This window comes from Rhinopithecus bieti, unplaced genomic scaffold, assembly GCF_001698545.2.
Source record: "Rhinopithecus bieti isolate Rb0 unplaced genomic scaffold, ASM169854v2 scaffold_16990, whole genome shotgun sequence".
Classification (NCBI taxonomy): Eukaryota; Metazoa; Chordata; class Mammalia; order Primates; family Cercopithecidae; genus Rhinopithecus; species Rhinopithecus bieti.
The window spans coordinates 1171514-1178986 of record NW_016808832.1 but is presented as its reverse complement, the minus strand read 5'-3'; the positions used below and the strand labels follow the sequence as shown (position 1 = coordinate 1178986).

The window sequence follows — 7473 nt, the reverse complement described above, 5'->3', positions numbered from 1 at the left end:
CAATTAAGGAAGTGTTCTTGTCTCAATTTGGCCTATAGTTTTTGAATACTGTGCTGTCAAAACTTACAGAGTGTATAACAATAACTTTGAATTGTACAGAATAAAAAATAGATAGGTAAAATAATAATACAGAAAGCCAAATATGATATTTTGCTTTTATTTGGCATTCATTGAGATGAATGACAATACTATAAGCTAAATGCCTATTTAAAAAATACCTTATAACTTCATGTGTATGGATACATAATTTTTCATTGTAATTATAGGTACAAATAAATATTCACTATTATATTATTCATTCTGGGATCAACATTCTAGACTTAAATCTATTTAAGAAGTAAAAAATACTTTCTAGAATGACGTTTAAAATTCCTCTTTCTTTTATGAAAATTACAATTTAAAATAATTTTATCCTTGCCTCATATTCTCATATGGCAACCAGTATGATCCTTTGAATGTATGTTATATTCTGTCACCCCTTTGCTTAAATCTTTGCAATGTCTGCTTGCATTATTTAAAGTGATGACAAAGGCCTTAAAATATTCTCTAAGGATCCTTATGACTTGGCTACTTTATTTCTTGATATTCATTCCCCCCACCCCTGGCATACTTCTCCCATTCCTCTGCAGCTATACCCATCTTCTTTGAGAGTATCAACCACAACAGGCATGCTCCTTACTTAAATCCTTTGCGAAATCTGAATACTCTTCTATTTTCGGATGGACATGCCTCCTTTAAGTTCTTACCAAATGTCAGCTTCTTAGAGAAGTCTCGTTTAAATGACAACATTGTTACAGACACAGCCACCCATTTGTCCTGATCTACGAGTATTGTTTAACTTATCACCTACCCTCTTCTTACATAGCATATAATTTGCTTTCTTCATTTTATTCATTGATTACTGCCTCTCCCTTAAAATTTAATTTCTTTGAGAGCAGGAAACTTGCCTATTTTGTTCTCTGATGTATGCCAAACACCTAGAAAGTGTTTTGAATACAGCAAGTGTTCAACACTCAATTGTTAAGCAAATGAAAGACAGTAAATGGAACCATATAGTTGTAAAATTGCAACACTTACCTCTATGGCTGTGTTTGTGTGGTTGAGAATAGCAATTTCTTTAATGATAAATAAACATGATAAAACATATATTTCATGAAATTCTAAGGAATAGTCTCTCCTTAACTAAAGATTTGGTACTAGTTTATGATAAGATTAGCGTTCTGTGACCTAACTGTTCTCTCTAACTTGAAGGTAAAGCAATGATAAATCTAGAGAGGTGTCCCAGATGTGGATTTGCAAATTATGCCTATAAAGCTTTGATATTAAGGAACACATCGAGTTCTGGAAAACTGATATTCCTCTTTTTATAATTTTTACAAAAGCAAGATCATTTGGCTCTTACTTTAATACTCTTTTTTAAAATTTTCGTTTATTTATTCTTAATTATACTTTAAGTTCTAGGGTATATGTGCACAATGTGAAGGTTTGTTACATATGTATACATGTGCCATGTTGGTGTGCTGCACCCGTTTAACTCATCATTTACATTAGGTGTATCTCCTAATGCTATCCCTCCTCACTCCTCCCACCCCATGATAGGCCCCGGTTTGTGATGTTCCCCACCCTGTGTCCAAGTGTTCTCATTGTTCAATTCCCACCTATGAGGGAGAACATGCGGTGTTTGGTTTTCTTACTTTAATACTCTTTAAGGAGTAAAAACAATAGTAAAAGGATTTTTTAAATTTGTGTTTGAGGTCCATGACGCCATAGCTAAAATTTTATTTATAAATACCTGGGCTGATAATGTAAAATACTTTCCTCATGGTTCCACATATAATTTACTTTTATGTCCATAAAGAGGAAAATTCTCACTCCCGAATCTTTTGATTTGGAGGATCCATAGGATAACTGAGAAAATGAGCCAGCTAAACCCTCTGCAGTGTGCAGCAAGAGCTGAAATAGAAGTAAAAGGGCTTGAAGGCATTTGTGTTTGTTTGTTTGTTTGTTTGTTTGTTTGTTTGTTTGAGTATCAAAGCAATGGAAGTTCAAGAACGGGGAGGTTGTTTCTGTATTTAGGGAGAGTGAAAACAGTCATTGCCTACATTATAATATATCCCCAATGCTGAGAGAAGTTGAATGTCTCCCAGTGATACTTCTTGTTCAGAAACACCTGCTTCAGAAAGTTAATTCCATAAACCCATTCAGATTTGGGATGAATGCAAAGCTGTTATTCTTCTCACTCCTGTTCCTGTTTCAGAACCTGATACCAAAATGAACCTTTAAAATATCGAATAGTACTGCTAATACAATGTGCAGACTTGGGAGTGTTCATGGATTATAGGATTTTGTGGAAAATATATTAACATTAAATTATTTTATCTTTATTTTACTTTATTTTGAGACAGAGTCTTGCTCTGTGACTCAAGCTGGCATGTAATGACATGATCTCGGCTCACTGCAACCTCTACCTCTCAGGTTCAAGCAATTCTCCAGCCTCAGCTTCCCAAGCAGCTGGGACCACAGGCACCCACCACCACACCAAGTTAATTTTTGTATTTTTGGTAGATGTGGGGTTTCACCATGTTGGCCAGGTTGGTATCGAACTCCTGACCTCAAGTGATACACCCACCTAGGCCCACAAAGTGTTGGGATTATAGACGTGAGCCACCATTCCTGGTCTGAGTCACCATGCCTGGTCATGTCAGATAATTTTAGATTTGGACTAGAAACACAACCAAATGCAATGGTGGTATAAAAGTGTATGCACTTAAGAACTTGGTAGATGTCCTACTTAATGTTTCTGCTTAATTTTACACAGTTTCAAAGAGTATAAAATTTTTTTCATTGCTTTGTGTTTGCAAGCTAATGCTTGTAAGGTAAGCAAAGCCAATGATTTACTGATTTACAAATGTTTGAATATGTAGTTTGTGTGTCTGTGTGTGTCTACACACTTGCTTATTTAATATTTTTGCAATAAAGTTATAGCTCGTATGACATGCTAAAATAGAAATAGTAATAATACAATGAATTGAGAATTAAGGAATTAGAACATTGAATTTAGGTAAAGGGAAATCAAAATAATTTACGGTTGAATATTTCCTGTCCACAAGTAATTATTTTTTTCATGGTTTGGCAGGGCTTACTATGTAGACAAGTGATTCATCAAGTAGAAATTGGTCTTGCTATGAAAATTGGCATAACTCCTACAAGACACTGCAGGAACAATGATTTGAAAGGGGAGCTGATATATTTTTGTGAAAATTCATGTTGTTTTTCAGGAATCTAATAGATACATGCAAACTTGAAAATAGTTCCCTTTTGACAACATCTCCACCTTGGATATTGGAGTAGCACTGAAATTAATAGAATGTGTCTCAATATGTGTTAATTGGGTTTGCTACCACACACTTTTCATCCTTATAGAGGTGTAGTGTCTCCCAGGAATATCAACTTTTAACAAACACTTGTATTGATTTTGTGCTTTAATTTCTCACTTTAACCTCACTATGCATCAGCATGATGGTTTTCTTTTATTATCATATTTGTCATTGTTATGGACTCGACATGAAGCTAGAAATGACTCTAGAAATGTAATATTATTAAAATGAGCACATATCACTTACTATTTTCTTAATATCTCTGTTAATAAGAAAAAACTCAAAAGCAAAATAATCCACTGGATGAGTATTCATACTTGTTTATTGGTGTAGGAGAATAATGAAAATTTATAAATTCTCATAAATAAAGTGTCCAAGAATCCACAATTGTCATAGTTAAAAAGACAATGATAAATCTAAGTTGGTATAAAATTATATAAATTAATTAATTAGCTCAAGATAGACACAGTTAATGCATCTTTCATTTTCTCTTGTTCAAGATAAATGTCTTTACTAGGAGGAGAAGGTTTGAAAATACAGTTGACTCTTAATAAATAAATGGTGAAAATCGTGACTTGGGTTTTTCCAAAAGCAGAGCCTTAGAAAAATAATTGTGTGCAGATAGTTTACTTGAGAACCGATTGCAAGAAGCATAGCAATGGAGGGGAGAGAGAGAGAGACACAAGTTAGGAGGAGTCTCAACATAAGGATGCTCTAGAGTTGCTGCCATGGGGTCTTTTAAGACAAATACAGAAATCCTCTCAGTATGGTCTCTCTTAAGAATTAAAGCTGGAGAATTTTTCCATTCACTCCGATGGCATATTATGCCCTTCTTGCTCCTCTTAATGTTCCTGCACTTCCAAATTGTGTTTATGTGTTACTGGGAAATCACAGGCAAAAATCAGAAAAAGACATGGCACAGGATCGGGACAGTAGGCATGTGGTATGAGGGGATTGTGAGCCAGACTGGAACCTCACATTGTAATTGCAGCTAAAATAAGAAAGAGAATCATGGTTGTATACTTAGCCTCTTACCGAGGGACATGCAACTAATTCTGCTCAATTGAAAGTAAGCAAAAATGGTTGGAACCACTTTTATTCCAGGGCTCTTACCAGAGTGGGTGTGTCTTTTTCATACACTCTCTCTTTCATGGCAGCTGTAACCTGGATGATGAGAAGAATCTATGGAATGGTGGAGCCATATCAAAGAAAGAACTTAGGTCCCTTAATGAACTCCCAGAGCAGAGAGATTTCTTAAAGGGAGCTCTCTTCGGAATTGTTACGTAAGAAAGAAATGAGCTTTGGTTGTTTTTGGAACAACATTTTGAATTTCTTTTCAGGATGATTTACCACTTTATTCTCTCAGTACACCAATGTAAGTTTTTTTTTTTTTTTTTTTTTTCCTTTAATGAAGACTATCATTTTAGTGCATATTTAGTTTTGCCAAGTGGGTACACATTTTACGTGCAGTTACTTATTAATCCTTAGAAATAATTAATGAAGGAGTTATTATCATTCTTATTTTATAAATGTGAGAATTGAAGTCCCAAGATTATAAGAAATGTGCCTGATTTCACAAAGGTTTACTCCAGACAATCCTTAAACCAAAGTCCTTTCTCCTCACAGAAAGTTTACAGAATTTTCTTTTCTTTAAGACAACACTCTATTTTAAATCAAAGTTGAGCTCCTGTCTTAGTTTATTTTTCTAAATTCTGCATCAGTCTTCTTCCATCATTAATATACATCTGATAGCAGTGGAAAGTATTAGAGTTACATGGCACCGAAATATGTTATCAGCAGGTCTGCAGCAGCCTCATTCTTGCCTCCTCAGAAGAAAGAATGTGAAGGACCTAAGGGAGAAGGAGAGACCGAGGCACGTTTTAGAGCAGAAGTGAGTGAAAGTTTATTAAAAAGCTTTAGAGCAGGAGTGAAAGGAAGGAAAGTACACTTGGAAGAGGGCCAAGTGGCCAACTTGAGAGATGGAGTGCACAGTTTGACCTTTTGACTTGGGGTTTTATACATTGGCATGCTTCCGGGGTCTTCTGCTACTTTTTCCCTGACTCTTCCATGGGGGAGGGCTTCCTGTACGTGCAGTGCCTGCCTAGCACTGGAGAGGGGAGGATGCACAGTGTGCCTGTAGGAGTTGTACTCATGCTTACCTGAGGAGTTCCCTCACCAGCTGAATGTCCCCCGGAGGTCATACACCAGTTCAACTCTGCCATTTTGCTTCTTGCTCAACTGCTCAACTGCTGAGCTTCCCAATAGGAAGCTGCTGATCAACACTTTCAGGTTTTTTCCTATCGACAGGGAGACTGCCGTTCTCTGGCACTGACTGTGACCAATGATTATTTTAGAGAAACGGTTAACAGCTGCCTGACCATCAACTGATGCTCGTCTGACATTCTGGGTGGTGGGGGAAGCCCTCTCTTGCCCTGCTCGTGCCTTCCTAGCTACCTACTGTAACACACCTTGTCTTTAAATAAAGGTGTCTGTTGTCCCTATGCTTTGTACAACTTACCCTCACAAACCCACAGGTGATTTGCAAAACTTATATTCATCTTTGTCTTCTTGTTTTCTTTAGAATTTAGATAAAAATTTACCGATTAGGGATGCTGTTTTCATGGCTTAGTGTGGTCCCATAAAATTTATTTTCACTCAGTTAATTAAGATCAGAGAGCAGCCCTGTGCAGTGGTTAAGAACTGATTCTGAGCTCTCGTCCCTTTTGCGGCCATCACCGAAGCGGGAGCAGACAAAATGAAGTTTAATCCTGTTGTGACTTCCAACCGAAGCAAGAATCGCAAAAGGCATTTCAATGCACCTTCCCACATTCGCAGGAAGATTATGTCTTCCCTTCTTTCCAAAGAGCTGAGACAGAAGTACAACGTGCGATCCACGCCCATCCAAAAGGATGATGAAGTTCAGGTTGTACGAGGACACTATAAAGGTCAGCATATTGGCAAAGTGGTCCAGGTTTACAGGAAGAAATATGTTACCTACATTGAACGGGTGCAGCGGGAAAAGGCTAATGGCACAACTGTCCAGGTAGGCATTCGCCCCAGCAAGGCGGTTATCACTGGGCTAAAACTGGACAAAGACCGCAAAAAGATCCTTGAACAGAAAGCCAAATCTCACCAAGTAGGAAAGGAAAAGGGCAAATACAAGGAAGAAACAATTGAGAAGATGCATGAATAAAGTAATCTTATATAAAAGCTTTGATTAAAACTTGAAACAAACAAGAAAAAAAAACTGGTTCTGAATCATATTGCTTGTTTGAATCTTGACTCTACTACTTACTATCGGTATCAAAGGCTTAGAATAATTTATGACACACAATAAGTGTTCATTATAGGTTAAGTCGTTTGTGTTTTTGAATGCTGAGTTTTAACACCCTGTGTAGAAATGTGGCCTATTGTAACTGCCCAAGGGGTTCTTCCTGCCTGCTGCATGAAAAGAGACCACAGCATCTTAGTCAAGAAAGGGTTTTATAGACAGTAGGCCAGCCACGTCATGTGGGAGATTGGCGTTGTCACTCAAATCATTTCAAGCAAAGCTTATAGGTTAGAGGATTTTTAAAGGCAGTTTGGGGGAAGGGGTGGCAGTGACCAGTTGTTTGCTGCTGATTGGTTGGGCTGGAGATAAAATCATAGAGGGTGGGAACTGTCTTCCTGTGAGCTGAATCTCTTCTGGGTGGGGACATAGGAGCTAAGTTGGCGGGTCCATGTGGAGCCTTCAAGGTGGAGCCCTGGCAGACATGCAAAAACCTGAAAAGATTTTCCAAGAGCAATTGGGGAAGTAGCATATCTTATAACCCTCCAGAATAATGCCTGACAATTGTCTATGTCTGCGCCTTAGCAGCGTTCCGTTTCCTCTCCTCTCCCCAGCCTGATGCCCTCCCATTAGCTTTACAAAAGCTGTGGAGTTTTGGGCAAGGCCTATTCTCATTTAAACTATAGTCTGAATGACTTCCAAAGTTGGCTTGGCCCAGTAGCCTAGGATTAATCAAGGGAAAGGCAAAATGGTGGTTGTGCTAGCTTAGCTTACTAATGTAATTTTTCTCATTAATAACTTTTTTTGCAAAGTCAATTTCACTATAAA

The 7473-nt window shown here is 37.5% G+C and overlaps 1 pseudogene; it reads left to right on the top strand.

The window, feature by feature from the left end:
- Nucleotides 1–6132: 6132 nt before the first annotated feature.
- LOC108538983 (60S ribosomal protein L26 pseudogene) lies at nucleotides 6133–6570 on the top strand (annotated as a pseudogene).
- Nucleotides 6571–7473: the final 903 nt, after the last annotated feature.